General features: G+C 50.5%; 1 long non-coding RNA gene across 4 annotated transcripts; it reads right to left on the reverse strand.

Annotated features, from left to right (window-relative positions):
- Nucleotides 1–1,085: 1,085 nt before the first annotated feature.
- Nucleotides 1,086–22,702, reverse strand: LOC113259890 (uncharacterized). 4 transcript variants are annotated; one of them, XR_008960972.1, is made up of 5 exons: nucleotides 22,453–22,702; nucleotides 21,900–22,086; nucleotides 16,908–17,001; nucleotides 16,065–16,319; nucleotides 10,649–12,343 (listed from the first exon to the last, which is right to left on the reverse strand). It is a non-coding gene; the product is annotated as an uncharacterized LOC113259890 (long non-coding RNA). The 4 variants fall into 4 exon arrangements; XR_007189638.2 differs by having other exon boundaries at nucleotides 16,908–17,004; XR_008960973.1 differs by lacking the exons at nucleotides 10,649–12,343; nucleotides 16,908–17,001 and adding an exon at nucleotides 1,086–2,327 and having other exon boundaries at nucleotides 22,453–22,699.
- Nucleotides 22,703–23,266: the final 564 nt, after the last annotated feature.

Genomic DNA, 23,266 nt, shown 5'->3' on the forward strand with positions numbered 1-23,266 from the left:
TTCACAACCATAGAGAGAAAATCAGTGATCAACAGGGAGTGGCTTGAGAACCCCAGTGGTTTCCCACATAAAATATTGGCCTGGGAAACACAAAAGTACCATTTGCTAAGAAGATAGTGTGCACAATCTTAGTAAATACAGTTTATTTTATTGCATGTCCATAACAGAAAGGATATTCCAATTCCTCAAAGGCTGCCCACCCACCCCCTCCAAAAAAAAGTTGACTAAGATGAAAGCAAAGAAGAACGTGTACGGTCTTCCTCCGATCAGAAGACAGAACCTGAGCCCTGGACACTCAGGTGGGAGTCGAACCTTGAGCCCCCTGCCATCCGCTTCCTCTGCCCAGCCTGCCTGAGACCATTGACATTTGAAGATGGGCTTGTCCCTCATACTCTAAACCTAATCCAAGTATCCTTTCATATGGCCTGGTTCCAGGGAAAGGGAATGAGACGTATGTGGATTCCACAACCTTCTGGCTGTGTGACCTTGGCAAAATCGGTTACCCTTTCTGTGTTCTCACTTGTAAAAGGAGAATAGTAACACCTTCCATGCAGGCTGCCAGGAGGACTAGAGATGAGGCACGAGACTGCTGGTCCTATTTCTGATAAAAGTGTGGTTTTCCTCACCAGCCGATGATATTTCTAGACTTCATTTCGAGACTCTGTAGTTCCCAGAGAAATGCCTTCATTAAACAGTGTTTTAATGCTTTGATGTTAATTTTTTTCGAAGATTATCCTAAGACATTATCATAAGAATTCTGCCTCTTTTGCAAAACTCTAGTTGAAGGTACCGTTCCGTATGTCGTCCATTCAGAATCCTTGTGACGCTTTGGAAAGGACAAACTGCTTTGAATTTAGCACCAGAAAAGAGTTTTTCTATTTTTCTTTGCTTTTTATCAATGATAATCGGTGCTTTCATGTCTGTTTAGTTGCCAGGAAGCCTAGAACTAAACTTAATATAAGGCTTTGTTTTTCCTCTTCCTCCCTGTATGGTTTTTGGTTTCTTTACTTTGATTGTAAGCCTTATTTTATACTACTAATACTTTCTTTTTTTTTTTTTTAAGATTTTATTTATTTATTCGACAGAGATAGAGACAGCCAGCGAGAGAGGGAACACAAGCAGGGGGAGTGGGAGAGGAAGAAGCAGGCTCATAGCGGAGGAGCCTGATGTGGGGCTCGATCCCGTAACACCGGGATCACGCCCTGAGCCGAAGGCAGACGCTTAACCGCTGTGCCACCCAGGCGCCCCTATACTACTAATACTTTCATTACGACTCCTGGTAGTAGTAGAACACAGCATTTGGATAGTGACAATGTCAAAGTCTGCCTGAGCCCTGTAATCCTGGAAAACGGTGAAGGTTGAGAGATCCCCCCCAACTTTCCCATTCCAGAAAATGGCTAACCGCAAAGAACCACCCTTCCCCATACACTCAATGATGTCCTCCCTGTTTACCTACAACAAGATGGGACAGAGACCCTCAAAATTGTCTCCCTTTGCCTTATAAATAATGATCTGAACTGCTTGTACCCACCGGTCACCCAGAACAAATTTCGTTAATCAAACTTCGGTTACGCTTCTGCCTATCTCCAGGACCCTGAACTTTTTGGCCCACCTTCCACTGGCCTACAACCGTCCTGTCCTGAGAATAGGCTGGCCCGGGGTGGTTGTGGGGGGACAGTCTCTGAACTACTGTCCCTTATGCCCACTTTCTTACACCTCCTTCTTTCTGGCCTTGTTTACTCCTCTCTGTAGAAGAAAATCCCTTTTTGCTGAACTCCTGAGATGCCCGCAGACTTTATAATCAATAGTGTTGTCCCTATTGCAAAATGCTATCCCCTCCCCCAAACCTGCAATAGTCTTTTCTGAGTAAAAGTCTCTCCTTACTAGTCTGGATTTGTTTTTTATTTGAAAACAGTAATTTGCCATATAAAGGGTACACACACACACACACACACACATTGTATTACATACGTGTACACATTATACACATACACACACATATAAATCTCATTTAAGTGTCATGATAAGCATATAATAAGGTCAATACTCTTATTAGCGGTTTCAATTTACAGTGAGGAAGCAGGATCTCAGGAAATGACTCTCCAGTGAGCGAAGTAGAGATCTGAAGCCAGACTTTCTGTCCTTAAATCCTGAGTTACTCTTGCTACATCATCGTCAAGGAAGTGGACAAGGTATGAATCAATGCTGTGCACAGAGACAGGGAGAATGTTTCCTCCGGTCTTTCTGGTCTTCCACGCTGCCCGGAGGTGATCGCTCTCATGCAGTATGATGGCCGTTGTTTGTTTCCCCAGGAACATACAGCTGTTCTGGTAATGAAGAACATTCGGCCCATTAAGATGGGAGGCATTCCCATGCAAAACATTTCACACAGAGAACTGCATCGAGGAAACTCTCTAGACGCATCCCTAGGCGCTATGTTGGAAGTACTGAAGTCATATTTTGCCTAGTTCCAAATGAATTTGAGGTTTAACTTTGTTACTTCATTTAATCTCTCAACCCTTAAATGAGGCAGGTGGTTACCTCCATGATCCAGATGAGAAAACTAGGGTGAATCCTTTGGTGGTTCCAATAATGATAGTTACTATCTATCAGAAACAAGAAAAAACACTGTGTGTTCAGTACTATTATCCTCCTTTTTGGAAGAGGAAATCAGAGAAATTAGGTAATGGAAATAATTCGCCCAAAATACAGCAGAGCCCAGTCTTTACCAGACTCTTCTGGGCTCTCTCTTCTTTTCCTCTACCTCCTGCTTCTCCTTTTCTGTCTTTTACCAGGGTTTTTGTCTAATCAAACTTTCTCTTGCACATAGTTTAAAGATACTGAGAGTTTGGGGCGCTCGGGTGGCTCAGTTGATCGAATGTCCAACTCTCGATTTCAGCTCAGGTCGTGATCTTGATCAGGCCTGTGTCAGGCTCCATGTTCAGCGGGGAGTCTGCTTGAGATTCTCTCTCAGGGCACCTGGGTGGCTCAGTTGGTTAAGAATCTGACTCTTGATTTCCACTCAGGTCATGATCTCAGGGTCATGAGGTAGAGCTCCGTGTTAGGCTCTGTGCCCAACGGGGAATCTACTTGAGGATTCTTTCTCTCCCTCTCCTTTTGCCCCTCCCCCTGCTCATGCTCCCTCTCTCTCTCTCAAATAAATAAATAAGTCTAAAAAAAAAAATGATGAGAGTTGAGAGTTCTGCAAGCCTTGGTAAGAAATACAACAGGGCCCCTACTCCTGCCAACTCCTGCTTTTCAGAACTAACCTCTTCAACTCTTTAAAACAGATTCTTTACCTTCAGAATGCTAAATAGCAAGCATATAGTCCTACTTCTACATTTTCCAACATTAGGTATTTCTTAAATTTCCTTAATTTAGACATTGTTTAATTCCTTATTGTGGAAAAGGAGGATTTCACTCTCTGTCACCAAGTCTCGAGGCCCCCAGTACATACCCACCACACACATGGTTCCTGCCCCGTTCAGCCTGCCATTTCCCCAGTCTAATTAGATCATGATTTGGGTTAGATCAACTTTCAATATTTATCTTATCATGAATATAGAAGTACTATTCATAGCCAAGTCTTTTTTTTTTATGTTCAGTTAGCCAGCATATAGGCCATCATTAGTTTTTGATGTCGTGCTCAACAATCCATTAGTCGCACAGAACGCCCAGTGCTCAGCCACGCCTTAAGTATATGATGATTATTTTCCTCTTTCTGTAAAATTTTTCTCCTGGGGTTAAAAATCATTTTGATTTTGTTTGTTTATTGGTTCGGTTTTCCACGTATTTGTCACTCATTTAGTCCCCGACTCTCCCCAGATTAAATGATTGCGTCTCGATCATCTCAAACGCTGACACTCTTCAAGTGTTCTGTCACCTCATCTTCTCAGAGAGACCGTTCCGGGAGCTGCTGGCTCGGCCAGGCCGGACAGGGTGCTCCGCAGGCTTGCTTGCAAAGCTGTCGCCTTGGGACCTCCTTTCACGAGCTAACTGGGGCTGGCCTTCCCTCTTGTACAGGACCCCCTTTTTCCTGGGTGCCGTGTCTTCCTTCTTGGTTCACTCCTCAGTTTCTGGTGGAGCGTATATTTCTCAGCAGCTTCCCGAGACAGAGTGCATGGCAGGCAAAGTTTGGAGACGTAACTGAAAATGCCTTCATTCTACGCTCAACCTTGATTGAGAGTTTAGATGAGCAGAACGTTCTAGGTTGGGAGTAGTTGTCTTCTCCACTGTCTTCTCGCTTCCAGGGTTATTGTTGCCAGGAAGCCTTCTGCTGGCCTGATTCCTTCGTATGAAGCCTCTTTAATCTCTCTGGAACCTGGAAGATGTTTTCTTGGTCCCTCCTATGCGGAAATCTCATGATGACGTACCTTTCTATGTTTTCTTTATTGGTTGTTCTGAACATTCAGTGGGCTCTCTTAATCTGGAAACAGACCATTAAGACTAGGGTTAGGGTTCATGAACTCTACTTTTGATTATTTTTAACCTCCATCTTCTGTATTCTCTGTTTGTGGGATTCTGTGATTCGAATATTAGTTATCGTCAATGCGTCTTCCAATTTTCTTCCTTTATTCTCTCCTAACTTTTCCCTCTACTTCCTGAGTAATTTCCTCTACTAATTTTTCAATCATCTATTGATTTAGAACATTTTCTATCACCTTGAATTTCCAAGAGCACTTTTTTTGCTCCCTGAGAATTCCCTTTTTTAAAAAAAAATAGCATTCATTCTTGTCTTTTAGATGCAATATCACCTCTTTCTAATTATATGAGGTTCTCCTTTTCCCTGCTTATTCTCTGTTTTTCTAAGTTTTTTTTTTTTTTTTGTCTTTTATTGGTTTGAGCCTTTGCTTTTCATGTTAGAAGCTCTCTTCAAATATCTAGTGCTTCTTGGCTGACCGCTTAGGACAGAGCCCCGAAAAGCTGGATGATGGTGCTTAGCAGTGCACGGGAAGGCTTGTCATTGCAGATTTCACTGTAGGTGAGCTGGCTGGGCCATTCCCTTGGGAATCTCTCTCTCTCTCTCTCTCTTTTTTTTTTTTTAAGATTTCATTCATTATTTGACACAGAGAGAGAGAGCACAAGCGGGGAGAGCAGGAGAGGCAGAAGCAGGCTCCCCACTGAGCAGGGAGCCCAACGTGGGGCTCAACCACAAGACCCTGGGATCACGACCTGAGCAGAAGGCAGATGCTTAACCAACTGAGCCACCCAGGCGCCCCTCCCTTGGGAAACTCTCGATGTCCTTTGAGAAACTTTATCTGGTCTCCTGCTTGGAGAGTATACACCTGGCTTTCACCATTCGGCGGAAGAAGGCTGGTGGTCTCAGCATTCAATGTGTAAACTTGCACTTAATTCCCCTGTTTTCGTGTACCTCTGTGCATGATATCCCTCAGCCTAGAAACGATCTGTTTTGGGACACGTGGGTGGCTCAGTCGGTTAAGCATCTGCCTTGGGCTCAGGTCATGATCCCAGGGTCCTGGAATCGAATCCTGCATCGGGCTTCGTGCTCTGCAGGGAGCTTTCTTCTCCCTCTGTCTACTTCTCCCCTTGCTTGTGCTCACTTGTCTGCTCTCTCTCTCTCTCTGCCAAATAAATAAATAAAATCTTAAAAAAAAAAGAGAGAGAGAAAAAGAAACTATGTTTTATCTCCTCTACAGAAGCAGACCTTTCCTCCAGAGAGGTCTAATCTTTGCTAAGGATGGGAGCAAGGAGTATGGGGAAAGATCTGGGGCTTACCTATTTCAAGCAAACTTTCAACGAATCTCTTTTTTTTTTTTTAAGATTTTTTTATTCATATTTTTAAGTAATCTCTACATCCAACGTGGGTCTCGAACTTAGAACTCTGAGATCAGGAGTCACGTGATCTACCAACTGAGACAGCCACGTGCCCTTGAACCAATCTTCTTGTCACTGCTCACTTTGTCCTTCCCCTTCTAGAAGCATGTTGTATCACTATTTTCTGAGTCTCTGGGGGTTCAGAGATATAACGTGGGGTGTTGTGTCTGAGTTGGGACTTAACTTTCCCAGACCTGCTTAGATGGGTTCCACTTACTAGTACCGTATATACTACATAAGCTTTCTAGCCTCCAGAACTTTGTTGCTATTGTCTCTTTTGCCATGTTTTTGTGAGTTTATGCTTTTTTCTTTTTTTTAGTTTCCTTTAATTTTTGTCTTTTTAAAGAGATCTTATTTATTTGAGAGAGAGAGAGAGCGAGCGTGTGCACAAGTGGGGGGAGGGACCGGGGAAGAAGCAGACTCCCCACTCAGCAGGGAACCCAATACAGGACTCGGACCTAAGACCCTGGGATCATGACCTGAGCTGAAGGCAGACACTTAACCTACTGAGCCACTCAGGTGCCCCTAGTTTTCGTTTTAATGGTGTTTCAGGAGGAATGAAGTTAAAGAATAGGTTTTTTTTTTTTTAAGATTTTATTTATTTATTTGACAGAGGGAGAGAGATAGCAAGAGAGCACAAGTGGGGGCAGGGAGAGGGAGAAGCAGGCTCCTTGAAGAGCAGAGAGTCCGACACAGGGCTCGATCCCAGGACCCCAGGACCTTGACCTGAGCCGAAGGCAGGCGCCTAACTGAATGAGCCACCCAAGCGCCCCAAAGAGTATGTTTAATCTGTTATGTTTAACTAGAAGTTCAAGCCAGTGTTGGAATGTGAACTCCACTGTTCACCTGCCAAGAAACAGTCCCCCCAGACAATCAATAATAACAATTGTTGAGCTTTTATGATCTATCAGATACTATTTTAAGCATGTGGATATTAACCATACACTAGATGGGGTCACTGTGAAAGCTTGGTGGCTTTCTAATTTTGGCTTCACCTCCAAGAGCTATACAGCTAACTTCTCTCTGCCTCAGTGTCCACATCTGTAAAATGTAGCTACTAAATAGAACTCACCTGCCTTGCAGGGTTATTGTGTGGGTTATGCAACATGTGTAAAGCTCTCGGCACGGCGTCCAGCAAATAGCAAACATTCAGAAAAAACACACTAGGATGGAGGGAACAGAAGGACCCTCCCCAGCGGGAAAATGCTGGAACTGGAATTACCCTCACATCTGATTTCAGAGCAAGTGAGACTGGATAAAGAGATAAGATCCTGGGGGTGATTAGGAGGGAAGCTTATGATGAGGAGACTCAGAAGTACCCAGAAGAAATGGAATAGTGCAGAGGCAATGGAAACAAGACCACACTAGGCTGGATGGATGTTGTAATCTGAGCACCCTGAATTGTAAAAACATGGCAGCGGGTTGGGGGGCAGGAATCTCAGGCATTTGGGATTAGCGCAAGGGGCTTCTAGTCCCACAATTACCTGAGCATCTGATGCCTCTCAGAGTCCCCAAATCTCTGCCCGACCCTAAGATGTTGGGTGGAGGCTCTGGAGCTGGCGGGAGTTAGCCCAGGCACGATCTGGCTACTGAGAGGAGTCAGCGGAACCCAGGAGCAAGGAAGAGCAGGGGTTGAACTGCCAGTGCTCCCCACGTGGGGCAGGGCCCTCCCGGAGCAGACAGCTGTGGCCTCCACAAAGCAGCTGCTCCAAAGGCTGGATTGTTCTCTTTGCCGTCCTCTGGGACTCCAGGACCAGGACGAGGGAAAGGGGGCATTCGGTCAGGAACCTGGTTTACATTTCAGATGAAGACTCTAATTGAGTCGGACCTGGGCCTCTTCATTTCTCATCACCACAAGGAGTCATGGAGTTCCTTTCATGTCCCCGGAGAGCCAGCTCTTTCCAGAAAGGCTCTGGCTTAACCCATTCCTGGCCCTCCGATGTATGTGTCACTCGCCAGCACACTCTTGCGGAGTAGGGCATGGGGGGCCGGTTCTCAGCATCAGCAAGATGCAGAAAGAATGAACGCCACTCCATTCCTCTGCTTCAGGCTTTTACTGCTTCCTCGTGGACGGCATCTGGCCTGGATTCCCTTGGATCCCCACTACTTTCCTGTCCCTGCAGCTAGGCTGACAGATACTTAAAGAAAGTCCATCTCCTGGGGGATTGAAAGATCAGGATTCTAAATACCGCTTACTTTCCTGTGTGTGATCTCATATCGGTCATTAAGTTTCTTTGTACTGTGTATTCCTGGACCTTTTCCGTTCCATTTATATTCATTTATTTTTATTTTTAAAGATTTTATTTAATTTTTTATTTGAGACAGAGAGAGCACGAGTGGGAAGGGAGGGGCAGAGGGAGAAGCAGACTCCCTCTTGAACAGGGAGTCCAATGAGGGTCTGGATCCCAGGACCCCGAGATCATGACCTGAGCCGAAAGCAGACGCTTAACCGACTGAGTCACCCAAGCGCCCCATTTATATTCATTTTTTTAACACAAAAGCAGTATATGGCTTTGGTAAACTTTTTCCCCAATATGTCAGTACGTAGGGGCCAACCTATTAACAGTTTGGCGTATAGTCTCTGAAATTTTTAAAAGCGAATTTTAAATATATAAATATATAAATACATAGAGCTTTGTTTTGCTTTGTTTTACATAAATGAGGTAATACTATACAGACTTTCTGGAACATGCATTTTTTAAACTTAATATATTATGAATATTTTCTGTCTAGAGATGTATAGTTCTACTTCAATCTTTTAACAGCTGCATAGGATTTCATAAGAGGTCTTAGAATTCGTTCACCTGCTTCCCTATTAATAAATACATAGGTTGTTTCTAAAATTTCATTATTACAAGCAATGCTGTAATGAATTGCTTTGCAGTTAGACTCTGCTTGGGTGATTGCCCAGCCCATGATTCTCACAGCGGCAATGTCTGTGAAGCTCCTCGGTCTTGGGGAACAGTTCCCTTCTTCGGCACCCTTTAACCTCTAGTCTGAATATGCACTGTGTCACCTTGTTTCCAGGGCCACCACGATCAGTCCTAGAGTGGTGAGCACCCCTCAAACTGAACCAGGCAGAATCTCTGCCCAGAATCTCTCAGATGGGATGCAGGACAGGGGAGCCCTATTTTCTTTCTGCTTAGGGAACGGGGATGGCAAAAACCCAGGAGCCGCCAGAGAGCCTGAGTCAACCCACAGAACAGCAGCGATAAGGGAGACTTTCTTTCTTCCTAACCAAATGTCTACGTCATTTCTGAGGTCCCTCTGTTCTACATTCTACGACTCTGGGAGAGTGATTATGGAGGGGACGCCAGGGCTCCTCAAGCTTGATTTCCATTTCATCCAAACCTCCTTCCTATGAACCCTGGCTGGGTGCTTCTGAACCCTTGGAAGATGAAGGATCTCTCTGGGAAAGTCCTCTCCTCTGTCCTCTTCCTGGCTCTTCTCACTGTAGATTCTGCAGTATCACTGAGACTATGTCCATAACATAAGCTCTAACTTCTCTGAGAAGCTCCATTCGAAAGCGATCATCAGTGATCTATATCGCCGTGTGGCTTTCCAGGTCTTTCCATGATACAAACAGAAGGCAGGGGAGAGAAAAGCAGGAGAACACTGGACGTAGTTGACTAGTTAACAAACATTTATTGAATACCTGCTGTGCTCCAGGGGTGGGGATAGAAAGTTTCCCACACTCCTGGTCCCCACGTCATGGGGACCTGGCTCCCTGACATCCTCTCCATCTCTACTCTGCCGTCATCCACGCACCTGTAATATCCATGTAATATCCACTTCTTCCTTCCAAAAGCCTCCACCTCCTCCCTTCCTTCTTCCCTTCTTGCATAAAATGAGGACAAGACTACCTACGTCACAGGGCTCTCCTAAGGGTCAAACAATTTATTGTGAATTACTGTGCGCTGTAAACAGTAAAGCATGGCTAGGATGAGAGAAAGTGCAGGGATCGCAGAGAGGCCGGAGGGGAGGGGACTGTGGATAATTGGGATGCAGAGACGGGCTGGCCCAGAGGACCCCACACTGATAGAACCAGCCAGTGGGAAGAGATGAAGGGCCCGGGAGGGGAGGTGAAGAACTTTGGAATGCAGAAAGCATTCAGCCTCCAACCCAGGATTCAGAGCCCCCAACCCCGACGTTATTCATCTCCCTGGAGGGGGTGGCCTCTAGAGGTTTCCATGCCCAGTTCCGAGCAGTGTCTGCCTGAGGCTGGTAGCCTCTCCCATGGGACATCTGTCTGTCTATGCATTCATGTCACCCCAGCCTTAAGGAGCAGACAGGGGGCTCAACGGGAGCTCCCTTCTCCCCCCTGCCTATCTCTCAGACTTCTGAGATGGAGAGAGATGGACAAGAAGATGCTGGGAACACTGCTAGGGTTGGGGTGGGGGAGGTGTGTGGATTTGGACCCTCCACTCCCCACCCCAACACCACCTCAAGGGCCACAGCAGGGCAGACAGCTTGGGGATGCGCGGCTCCCCCAAGGCAGGGCTGGGATATCAAAGCTGGAAGCGCAGGGGCATGTCAGACTGGCTTTGTGAGCCGGGCTCCCATCAATGCATGAAAGCCTCGCTGTACAAACTGCATTCGCTGCGCTCCCAACCTGCATTCCCGATTGGTCACGGCCTGGCCCCAGCTGCATTCCTGGGCTAGAGGACTCAGAGGGGCCTGGCCCCTTTGTTCTTCCCAAATCAGGGCTCAGAACCATGACAGGCTGATCACATTACCCAGCTGAGGTCAGCCTGGCAGGAATGACCCCCGTCCTGTACCGCCCCCTCCCCACCACGCACCGCACACCACCTAGCTCCTTACCTGTACCCTGGGGACACACTGCAGGGGCTCTTCACTGGGGAAGGAAGCTCTCTCCAACTACAGCTCTGCTGCCCCTTCTAAGGGCAGATGCTTGGAGCGGTGCCCAGACCCTCATTCCAGGGCTTGTCCAATTTCGGGCCATCTCCAAGGGCCTGCAGCTGCTCCGGGGTGGGCCCCACTGCCCCGTTGGTTGTTGGACCCCTCCGAACCCACATGACATGAAACCACGTGGCATTTGAGACCTGGGCCCAGTCTCAGAAAAACCCCATTTTCATAGGTAAAATACTTTTCTGTCATAGCCCCGTTTAAACCGCTGCCCACTTGGCCTGTGGGCGCCATCTTACCTGCCCCCTCTTTCCAGGCCTCCTCACAGGAACACAAGTTTTGACGCCTCGCCTGCCTGGCTACAATCCTGATCGTGCCACTTGTTTGCTCTATGACTTTGGGGGACCGACTTAACTCATCGGGGCCTCAGTTTCCTCGCTTGTAGAACGAGGATAACCATGAAGATTTAAAAAGATACTGTGTGAGAGGTTTCTGGCATGCAGTAGGTGCCTGGCAAACATGACTTCCTGCCCAACTTGCTCCCCCCTGGAGTGAGAGGCCTTAAGTCTGGTTTTCTTTTCTTTTTTTAGATTTTACTTAGTTATTTATTTGAGAGAGAGAGAGAGAGCATGAGCAGGGGCGTGGAGTAGAGGAAGAAGCAGACTCCCTGCCAAACAGGGAGCCCGGTGCAGAAGTTGATCCCTCGACCCTGGGATCATGATCCGAGCTGAAGGCAGACCCTTCACCGACTGAGCCACCCAGGTGCCCTTAAGCCCGGTTTTCATGAGATAGTTAACACCCTTTCCTCCTTACTCTGAATTCCTCAAGCCCCAGGCGTGAGGGTCAAGCTCTCTGGAGACAGTTCTGCACAAATTATCCTGTGTTGTTCTGAATAGTTTCGTATGTCAGCCTTTGTCCAGCCAACACACTTGCTGGCATTCCAGGAAAGCCCTTCTGCTTTGTTATTCATTCAACAAATACCTCTTGGAGAGGCTGCACGGGTCACTGGGGGTCCAGCAGCGGAGAAAGCAGTCAAGGTCCCCGCTCTCACGAAGCCCCCCGTGGGATGGACAGAGAGGCCCTGATCCATTCTGCATGGAGTCGCGGTGAGTCTCACCTACTTGCAATGAGCGCTGTGATGGAAAAGTCTAGGCCATCATGAGAACATAACGGGGGGTGCTGGGGCCCTGGGAGGGCTGAGTAAATGACCTTTATGCTGAGCTCTGAAATATGACAGGGGACAAGGGGGAGGAATATAGTCCTGGCCCAGATCAGAAGAGCAGCTGCCAGAGGGGTGGGCCTAAGAAGCCTAGATCATATTCCAAGTGAAATACGGAGCCAGTGTGAGGTTTTGAGCGGGGGAACGGTATACCCCAGTGCGAGCGGGCAGAGAAAAGAAAGGAGAAGGGGTGGCCAGGAATGGAAGTGACAGGATCTATCAGGCTGCTGGAGCAGATGTCCAGGCTGGACGTACAATACATTTTAATCCATCTGCACAGTTATCCTAGTTTTACAAATGGGGAAATCGAGGCCCAGAGAAGTTAAGTAAGTCATCCAAAGACACACAGCAGGTAAGTGGCAGAGCCAGGATTCAAACCAGGCAGGTGAGATATCCAAGCTGGGGTTCTTCTGGTAAGGAGGCCTGGGAAAAGAAGGGAATGGGAAGACATCACTCCTTCTTGATATGGGCAATGGTTTAAGAGCTATAGAAGTGGCTTGGACTTCAGAGGGACAGTGGAGGCAGAGGGAGGCAGACAGCCTCCACAACGCCATTTGTAATGGGGGCTAGTTGGCCTGGAGGATCAGCCATTGGCCTGGTCTGAGTTATACAACAATCGTGAACACACTTAGAACACCCACCCATCACGACTGATGGAGTATTTTCGAAGATTTTCAGCACCAAGGACTCCTATTCTCACTCTCACCCCCACGGATTGTTTTGAAGGGTTTTTGTCCATGAAACAAATTGAGTTCATTAAATTACTACGTAACTTTTCCCTCATGTTTTACTAATCAAGGGCCTACATTAGCGGGTAATCCAGGCTTCTGATTACGGCAGATAATTGCTGTTGCCACATTGAGATGATTTAATCCCAGCCAAAGCGAGGAAATGTGATGTTTTCATTAGTCTGAGCCACCTTTTTATTCATCTTCCCGATGAACCTTATTGAGTACATGTGAACACACGACAGCCTCTGCCCTGGAGAAGACTGAAATCCTGTAGGAGGGGCAGGTAAGCACACAGCCACTCCAGTAGAGTATGATAACACGCTCTGGGTAAGCACGAGGGGGGGTGGGAGATTCAGGAGACACGGAATGCAGCCTCGGGAGGTGCTATGGACTGATGTTGTGGCCCCCAAGGGCGTATGTTGAAGCCCTCACCCCCAGTGTGATGGAATTGGAGGTGGGCCTTTGGGAGGTAATGGGGTCAGATGAGGTCATGTCACGATGGGATTAGTGCCCTTATAAGAAGAGACACTACAGCCCCTCTCCCTCTCTGCACGCACGTGCACTGTGAGGACGCAGTGGCAGTCCCCAAGCCAGGAGGAGAGCCCCCGCCAGGAACTCAATTGGCTGACACCTTGATCTTGGACTTCAGCCTCTGGAACTGTGAGCAGTGAATTCCTATGGACCGAGCGACCCGGTCTACAGTATTTTGCTACGGAACCTAGAACAGACTAACGCAGGAAGCGTGCAGGATATTCTCCTGTTGTCGCACAAGATCTATTCTACGCCTGGATCACCCTGCCCTTGAGCTCCCATTGAGTTTCACCAGGGCGAGGCCCCGGGCCCTCGGAGGGCGAGTCAGCTCCCTCTGGGGTCAGCCAGCATTGGTGGGCTGAGGCTGGATCCTCTACTAAAGGCCACAGGGCCTGGCAGGCAGCCCCTTCTTATGGCTACAGGGCTTTCAGGGTTCCAGGAACCGCCCCCTTCCTTTGTCCCGTTAGGCCTAGGGATGCTATCACTACCTGTCTCATCACCCCTAGCTAGTGTCCCTTAATCCTGCCAATGGCTTTGTCAAATATCCGTCTTAAACTCTCCCCAACTCCTGGGTTTAAATGAGCCATTTTTCCTGCTGGGAGCCTGACTTCTACAAAATGTCAAGGGGGCGCCTGGCTGGCTCAGTCAGTGGGGTGTGCAACTCTCGATCTTGGGGTTATGAGTTGGAGCCCCATGCTGGGCGTAGAGATTAGTTAAAATTAAAATCTGGAAGAAAAAAAAAAGCCAAGGGAAGCTTCCCAGAGGGGTGATATTTAGGTTGACATCTGAAGGATGGGCAGGAGTCAGTTAGCCTTATTGCAGAAAATATATGATTTCTATGAGCTTTTTAAGTAAACACTAGCTCTCCAACCTCCATTCCTAACTTAAGAGACACTTGGTTCTTGGTGTGTCCGGGTTGGGAATCACCAGCCCTGAGCTCTTTAGAGGCTCACAGACCCAAATGCAGGGTCTGAGGCTTTCTCCTCTCAGCCACACCTTGAGGCTGGAAGATAGAAAGTCGGGGGCTGTACTCAATGGAGGTGGTACCCTCTCACTTTCCCTTGAGGGCTCTCCTGGGATTTGGTTGGGCCCCTGCCATTCCCCCCACCTCCTCTAAGCCAGCTCCCGTTCTCTCAGAGAGTAGGCCCTGGTGGGAAGCTGGTGGAAATGACGCTTTGGGAAGGAATGGTCCATCCGTCCCCTGTCCCCCCCCCATGGGCCCTCAGGCTAAGGAGACAGCTGCCTGAAAGATCCGGTTTCAGGAAAGACTGGTCCACCTCCTCCTATGTGGCAATCCTGGGCATCAGAACACCTGCCAAGGGCCCACCCCCATCCCAACCCCCTCTGGCCCCACCATGGGGAAAGGCTGAGCCAGGCTGTAGGTCTGTCCGGCTCCTCCCTTCCCCCCACCCTAGACTAGTCTCTCTCCCACTCCCAATCTCCTCCAATTAGAGAATTCATGTTCAAGCTTTTCTGAATCCAGCCTTCCCACCAGCCTAATCTGGCACCTGCCCATGCCTTCCCCTCTCCCCAGCTGCTCTGGGCTCCACCTTGTATATCTTGGTGGAGACCACGCTGTGCTTATTCCTGCCTCTGGGCTTTTGCTGGGGCACATCGTCCTTCCTCCTCCTGATTCCTAGCACCTTTGGAGGCTAGCCTATCTCCCCTACCTTGAGGAGTTCACAGCCTCCAATACCATTGGCCACTATTATCTGTGCTCCTCGATGAGGAGCTGAACGCTGCCTGGTACCATTATTTAGACAATCACATCAGCTACTGTCTTTTTGTGTGTCAGGCACTTGAGGGTGAGCCAGTCTTCGCAATAACCCCATCAGGCAGGGATGGTCATTATCAGGTTACTGTTGACGTAACTGAGACCTCAGGAACTTTCTAGGCTGGGAAGTGGTGTTGAGCCGACTCAACCGCGGGTTCTTGTGTCTTGAAGCCCTGGTTCCTACCACTGCTCCTTGTTACGTCTTCCCAGTGGAGTGTACATTCCTTGTGGCTAGAGACCTTATAACGTAGTGCTCCTGTAGTCCACACACCGCCTGGTGGCACAAGGCCCACCCTGCCCCTTCAGAGCAGCTCTGGTTACCATTTAATACTCGGATCATGTCTGCACTCTGCTCAGAAACTCCTGTTGTCTTCCCTTCTTACTCAGGGTACAAGCCAACATCTCTGATGACCTACAAGGCCCTATGTCATCACACACACACACACACACACACACACACACACACTCCACCCCTTACCTACTCTGCTCAAATCGCACTGGCTCCTTGCTATTCCTTGATGTTCCCAGTGTGGCCCAGGGTCTATCCATGAATAATTGGCAAAGCCAGCCCCAGGACTCCCTGCTCCCAGGTCAGTATTCTGTCCACTTATATGAGGCTGCCTCCCAACCGCCCTGTCACAGCCCTACTTCCCGCCAGAGCCAAGGGGACAGCGGCATTTCTGGGGCAGCTGTGTTCCCAGCTGGGCACTCTGCAGCTTGCAGACCCTTGCCCGCACCTGCCGATGGAGACTTCCAAGCTTCCAGTCTGACTCCTGCCTCCCTCTTGGACTATGTTCCTCCTTCTCCCTGGCCCCCAGCCACCTGTCCTCCAGTGGCACGGGCCACCTCATTGTGCCCTGGGTCCCTTCCTCCCCCGGCTTTGCTTGTGCTGTCCCCTCTGCCCAAAATGCCCTCCCGCTGTTTGCCTCTCCAAGTCCTCAAAGTGCTGTTGAAATTACAGCTCATCCCGAGCTTAGCCAACCTCCCCCAGTCCCTCTTCATCCTAAGAGCAAAATCTCTCTTGCTCTGCCATTCGCCAAGGTACGCTAGTTATCTGTCTCCCCCACCAATGCCCCGTGGCACTTTTCTCAACCAGCCTCTTACTTACCAGCTCGGGCTGATGCCTCTGTCAGTCCCCACCTTTACACTTGAGACCTGGCAAGGCAGAGAAAGGCTCTGGTCCCTGCTGGGTGCACGGCGGCTGGCGCCCAATTCACACATGTGGATTTGAACGAGTTATGCTCTCTGAGAGGAAACAGAGTTTGAGAAGAGAGAAGCGTTGACCCCGGTCATGAGGCCACGTCGGCGGCAGGTACAACCCCACTAGGCTGCCAGTAGCACCGGGACCCCCAGACAGCTGTGACTGCAGAGAAACAACAGATAAGAGCGTTAGCGTCAGTGTGGTAGGCCGAGCTTAAGACGGCACCTGACTTTCGTCTCTCGCCGCTGCTGGCCTGACTGTGCTATGTTGTGTGGCAGAAGAGAGAGGATCGCGATGAGTGTAATGTAATCACCAGGAGCCCCTCCAAAGTGAAGTGCGTCCTTCAGGTGGTGGCAGGAGGGAAGTCAGAGATTTGAAGCAGAGAAGGGTTTCCTATCCTTGCTGGCTTGCAAAGGGCAGGGGACACACGGCGAGGAATGTGGATGTTCTGTGGGAGCTGAGGGCACCCCCTGGCTGACAGCCAGCAAGGCAGCAGGGACTTCAGTCCTGTAACCATGAGGAACTGAATTCAGTCAACAACCCAACTGAACTGGGAGGTGGATTCATCCCACAGCCTCCAGAAAAGAGCACCTTGATTTCAGCCTGTGAGACTCTGGGCAGAGGACCAGGATGAGCCAGGCTGTGCCAACTTCTGACCCCCAGAACTGTGAGCTGATGTGTTTTTGCTAAGTGACTACCTTTGTGGTAATTTGTTATATAACAATAGAAAAATAAATAATATAAGTATACCCAAATATTGCGTTCAACTCTTGATCTCAGCGTAGGTCTTCGTCTCGGGTGGTGAGTTCAAGACCTGCATTAGACTCCATGCTGGGTGTGGAGCCTACTTAAAAATAAAATAAAAAACACTTCTTTCTGTAAATCAAATTTAGGTGGGCCTTTTGTATTTTTATTTGCTAAATCCCAGCAAGGTCACCAGGACAGACCAGTTCAGAGCTGGGCCATGGAGCCAAGTGAGATTTCCCCAGCTGGCACAGAGGCCCGGGGGCCAGAAATGGTCTGCACACCCTCTTCCACCAAAGCAAAAGAGAAGGTTCCTAGGGGACCTGCCCAGCACCGTGCACACAGGTTGTAACAGTTTTCCTCCAAAGCAAGGGTTCTTAACCTGGAGTCTAGACCCCTGGAGCATCCACAGATAAAATTCTAGGGGTCTGGGAACCTTGATGGGAAGAAAAATCACACACTTATTTTCACCGTCCTCTGATACTTAATACTTCCTTCAATTAAGAATATAGGTATTATCGGTACCTGGGACTTTGTTACTGATAGAAATCACAGAGCAGTTTTTGCTGATATCACAAAATATTATTTGCATTCATCACTATTTTTGAAATTATGATCGTTATTAAATATTGTTATTTAATGTGTTAATAAAGAAACACAAACATTGCCATATCACATATTTCTAATGTTTGGACACTGTATTTTGATATAATTCATTTCCTTTGTAAATCTAATGTATATTTTAAAAAGATTTTATTTATTTGCAAGAGAAAGCGAGAGAGAGAGAGGGTGCTAGCAGGGAGAGGGGCAGAGGGAGGGGGGAGAATCCCAAGCAGACTCCACATGGAGCGTGGAGCGTGATGCAGCGCTCGATCCCATGACCCCCAAGATCGCGGCCTGAGCTGAAACCAAGAGCTGGACGTTCAACCCACTGAGCCACCCAGGTACCCCTAATGTTTTGTTTTGTTTTGTTTTTTAAAAACATTATTCCGAGAAGGTGCCCATAGGCTTGCCAGACTGTGTCCTTGGAAGAGAAGGCTTGAGCCCGGTAGGAGCAATGGGGCACAACGGACAAGATGTCAGGATACCAGCTAACTGGGGTCCGGGTGCCAGCTCTAATGCCTCGTGGCTGTGAAAATGAGATCCATTACTAAAGCTTTTCAGAAGAGAGTTTCCGAGAGAAGGAGACGTCATATAGAAGTAAGAACCCCCAGCACAGGCTGGTCCTCAGTAAATGAGTGCTAGTTTTTGTTACGAACAACAATTATGACCAATAAGTATAATCACAGTCCCTCAGTGATTATAATATAATACATTACAGTAACTACAATCCGCGTCACCGGTTCCTCCTTTCCCTCCCCCTGGCCCCCCATATTTTTGCTTAGTTGCCTTTGGGCTCTAGCAGGGACCGTGGTTTCCTGTGGCCTCCAAATGGCGTGGCCCCATATAGCCACAGTGCCCCACCCCCCGCCCCAGTCCCTCGGGCCCTGTCTCTGGCTCAGCCTGCACATCCCTAGTGCTATCTACCTGTGCCAGCAAATAGAACAAAAACACACATTCCCTCCATGGTGGTGATGTCGTGCGCTTTGCTAATGAGAAGGAACCAGGCTGCTGGGCTCAGCGCAGGGGGAGCAGGACAGATCCCCACCCCAGCGCAAACTCCCAATTCTGAGGTCGCGCAGGGTGACACGGCCAGGAAGGGGCAGAGGCCCTCTTTGCCTCGGCCCTTCTTTGCACACCAGGGCCCTTGACAGCGCGATGCTGGAGCCGTCCCCCACCCCTGCACCCTCACACCGCAGCCCTTCCTGTTATGGGGCATTGGACCCAGCCTTGGGCGTGGGCAGGAGGGCAGCCAAAGCCTGAGTCATTGGGAGGGGACAGCTGAGTCTTGGGATGTGGTGTCCATGGGGAGGACTGAGGACAGAAAGGGCTGGAAAGCCCCTTCCTCGGGCCTGCAACCCTTCAGCAACGCTGTGGGGTGAGCTGGAACCCTGCTGGGCCTCGCGCCTCACCGCCCTTCTTTGGACTTCTGTGCCCTGTCTCCTGGGCCCACCCCCTCCTTGGGAAGCACCAGAACCCTCTTCACAACTCGCTTCTCTCTCCCCCGGACTCACTGGTCCAGCAGGAGAACAGGCCTGCAGAGGGCTGCGGACCCACGCCAGGTAGCAGGGCGATGTGAGCAGTGAAGTCTGCTGCCTTGGGCTTTCGGCAGAGCTGGAGGTGCTGGCAGGACCCTTAGCCCCGGAAAGACGGGTGTCCCAGAGGCAGGAATGGCCCTGCGTGGGTGTGCCCAGCCTGGCACACTGGCTGTCCCACACCCAGTGCCAGAGGCCCAAGTGGGATGCTACCAGTTCCCACAGCGAGGCCTGCCGATGCCTGCCCAGGACTCCCTGCCCGTCCCAGCTATCAGTCCCATGCACGTGTCACTCGGTCCCCACTCCTGGCTTCACACCCTGGCTCCTGCTGCCCATGTCACATGTTTACCTCCCCCACCCCCATCACCAGGTCCCCTGGTTCTCTGGGACTCTTGACTCTAACTCGGGTTGCCTGTCGGCTGGTGTTGGCGTTTTCTACAGCTTCGGGAGAGGGGACTCCCCTTTGCTTGTCATCCACGGAGCCCTCCTCAGCCAGGCTTGCACAGCCCCGCTAAGGAAGTGGGTGGATTTGGACCCTGTGACTTGGTTTCCAGGACACTGGTAGGGACCCCCCTGAATGCCTCTCACAGCTGCCTTCTTGTGCTCCCAGGGGGAGACAGTCAATCCCACCCCCTTGTCGCCCCTCGAGGCTTGCAATCCTAAAGTCTCCTCTTAGCCAACGGCACCGCTCCTTGCCCTTGTAGAGCCAGACAGGGTTAGAACCAACCCTGACAAAAACAAGAAGCTTATTAGTTTTACGGGGAGGGTATGGAATTGTCCTCTCTTTCCAGGGAAGGGAGAACACTATGAAGCACCCCCCTGCCATCTCAGACACTGTTCAGGGAACTTTCCAGAGAACATCTTAGTTATTCCTTACGAGAAGCTGCAAAATCAGGGTTTTCTCCATTTTACAGGTGAGAACCCAGGTTCGGAGAGTTCTCTAATGTGCCCAAGGCTGAGGAGTGGAGCTGGACATTAACCGTGTCTGTCTGGTTCCATAATTCATGCTCTTCGCCATACCGGGCTCTCTTAGGCCTGCCAACCCACAGTCTCCCCTGAATCTCTGCCCACTTGGTCCTGCCTCAGTTTCCCATTTGGCTTTCCAATTCCCCACTGGGACTGGAGGTCATCCTGAATCCCTTTCCATATGACTGGAGCCCCAACACACCTCCTAATTCTTGGCAGTCCCTTTTCCTGGGATCGGGCCCTAGCCCCTGTGTCACCCCAAAGCCCCTATGGCCCCTGCATCCAATTGGCTGACCCCTCAAACCACGCTGCTGTTGCCCTTTCTCACTGTGTTCCTGCTGCTCCCCCCCATCCATAAGCCTGAACCTCCTTGGCATGACACAGCCCCAAAGAAGGCTGACTTGCCACACCCTGTGGGTACCGCCTCGGGGCAACAGGAGACTGTTCTCAGAGCCCCACGGCTGCCTAGCCCAGCCTCTCCCTTCTCTAGTCCCCTCTCCTCCCAGCAGTCCTGTGGGGCTGCCAGCCCTGCCTGGAGATCTGGGTCTGTTACAACCTCCAGGCCCACTTGGCTCAGGGAGTGGGGATCCCACATGATAAGGAACAGCCAAGGACAAATGTGGAGGTTGGGAAGGGGATCTGGAAAAGCAGTTCCAAAGGGGTGTGGATGCAGGAAACGTGGTAGAGAGAGGCTGGCAAGAGGTGTCCAGGCCTGGCTTCCTGGGCACGAAGGGAACGGGACCTGGGTGGAGAGGGGGCCAGGCGACGCCTTCACCTCCCGTGAACGAGCCTGTTTACATTCTGTCTGCTCACATGGCCTTTTCCAGACTGCTGGCCCAGCTTCCTCACACACTGTCCTTGTCAACACCCTCTCTGTTGCCTGCTGTCCCCACGGAGGGACACTGCTGTCTGCCGTGGCTCTGTCCCCACCCAGGAATAGGGAGAGCCTCTGGGGAGACCAGAGAGCCTAGAGGGCTCACAGCCCTTTAGCTGCCAAGCCTCTCCCTTCTTAGGGGACCCTCACCTTATTCTTGCTTCTCTCACATGACTTTCAGCTCTCCTTCCCGTCTCCTGCCATTCTATACCTATCTGTTCCCCCGAAAGTCTAGGGAATGAAGGCTCAGAGAGGTGGGGATGCCACACGCCCCCACACAGGGAAAGTCGGGATCAGAAGCCCACATCCCACTAACCGATGTTTCCCAGACCCAAGCCCCCCTTTCCCGCGGGGCCTTCGGCAGGTAGGTAGTGCAGATCTATTCCAAACCAACAGCCCGGGGCTGGCTGAGCCCTTTCTCCACCCGAGGCCAGCCTCCTGCCTTTCCTGTGGGATGCAGCCTCCCCGTCCATTCTGGAACATCCTTAGTCAAGGACTGCCCAGGAGGTGCTGAGGCAGGGCCTGGGGTGGGCAGAGCAGGGACGCAGGAACAGCTATTTCTGGGAAGGAAAAAATGGACAGGCCCAGAGACAGGCTGAGGACAGACAGAGACAAAGATGAAAAGACAGACAGGAGCTGGGGGAGACAGACAGAGAGACAGAAAAGCACCAAGAGGTCCAAATTGACACCACATGGCCGTGATGCTGGACCCCAGGGCCCAGCAAACAAGGTTTCGTGCTGAGTCAGTTACCATGGTGACAAACATGCAGGAAATATCCAAGATAACTAAAATAGTGGCAATAACATGTGTTTTGTATAAAACCTCCTCCCTCCTCCCACCCCCCAGTGTACTCATTGCCGTACTCGGGATAAACTTGGCTTTTGCAATCACCTTCCCTGAGAGGCCTGGAGGAGGGGGTTCCAAGGTCATCGGGTGAAGGGAACAGCTAACTGCCCTGGGGAACCGATGGGCCTGGGAGAGACTTCTGCTCAGGAAAACAGGGTACATGTCACGCGTCTCACCTCACTTCTGCCTTCCTGAGTCCAGGTTTGGGTTCCCATAGCCTTCTGCTCCAGAACGCAAAGGCCCAGAAGAGTCTGAATGCCTGTCGTAGGTCACGTGGGAAGTCTGAGGGCCGAGGAGAGGGTCCTTTCTTTGCACGCGCAAGGAGCCGCCCAACAGGGTTCAGGTTGAGCGGTGACGCCAAAGCTGAAATGGGGCACATGAGGCAACAGAGGAGCGCCCTGAGAACGCTGGCGCTTCCATGGGGCCACCCCTGCCCTCACCCCCAATGCAAGGGCCAGGATATCTGGGGGAAGACGTGGAGAAGCAGGGGAGCCCCCATTCTTGGCAGACCCACAGGAGGCAGATCTGGGGACAGAAGAAGGGGAGGTGCCTCTCAGAGAGCCCCTCACCAGCTCCCCCTGCTCCCGAGGCCACCACAAGAGGCCCAGCTGGAAGCCAACCAAGTCCGTCCCTTCCAGCCAACTCCCCCCGCCCCAGTGTCTCTGGGACGCTGACAGAAAGGATCCCGCAGTAAGACCCCAAGACTTCCAGTCAGGTCCTGCTGCTCACCGCTTGCACAATCTCAGGCAGGCCCCACGACTTCCCTGGGCCCGAGTTCGCGCTTCTGCTGGGTGGAGCTAACAATAACTTATCTCGAAGGTCCTTAGGAGGAGCAAATGTCCTGGCGCGCAAGGGAGCGCTCAGCCCCTCATGAAGCTCCGCGTTCATGTGGCCGGTTGCTGTCATGACTCAGGCAGAGGAGTGGACAGGCCAAGGGAGCAGGGAGAGGTTGCAGGCAAGGTTCATGTGAGGAGACTTCCTGGTTTCTCTAAAGACATTACACCCAGATTTTCCGATCTAAACAACCGGCTTGGGCTGTGATTTCCCATCTTGGAAACTTTCTGGGAAATGATCCGTGATAGAACCGGTTTGGGAAGGGTCCATCTGGACACGGTGGGCCTTGCTTGGTTCGGAGCATCCCCCTTGGGAAGGCCAGCACTTAACTGTGGCCTGGGGGGACCAAGGGGCAGTTCTCTCTGCTGACCCTTGCTCCTGTTCAGTGCCATAGCGCCAGTCCCTCCTGCATGGAGAGCGCTGAGCCAGGCCTGGAAGGGGCGCTTAAATGACCCTCTAGGGTCAAACGAGGTGGATGGTACCAGCTCCCTTGGGAATGTAGAGATCTTTCAAACTGAGAGCAAAACTGCGGCCTCTTTGCTGTTGGGAAGAATGAAATCCAGGCCGCTCACACCCCAAATTCAAAGCCTTGCTTTGGTACCATGCTGGGAGGGATGTGGATGGAGTGACAGGAAAGCGAAAGCAAGAATAGCTGGGCCCTTGGTGTCCAGCTCACCCAGTAACAGCCAAGCCTGGGGAGGGCTTGGCT

Source organism: Ursus arctos, unplaced genomic scaffold, assembly GCF_023065955.2.
Source record: "Ursus arctos isolate Adak ecotype North America unplaced genomic scaffold, UrsArc2.0 scaffold_22, whole genome shotgun sequence".
NCBI lineage: Eukaryota > Metazoa > Chordata > Mammalia > Carnivora > Ursidae > Ursus > Ursus arctos.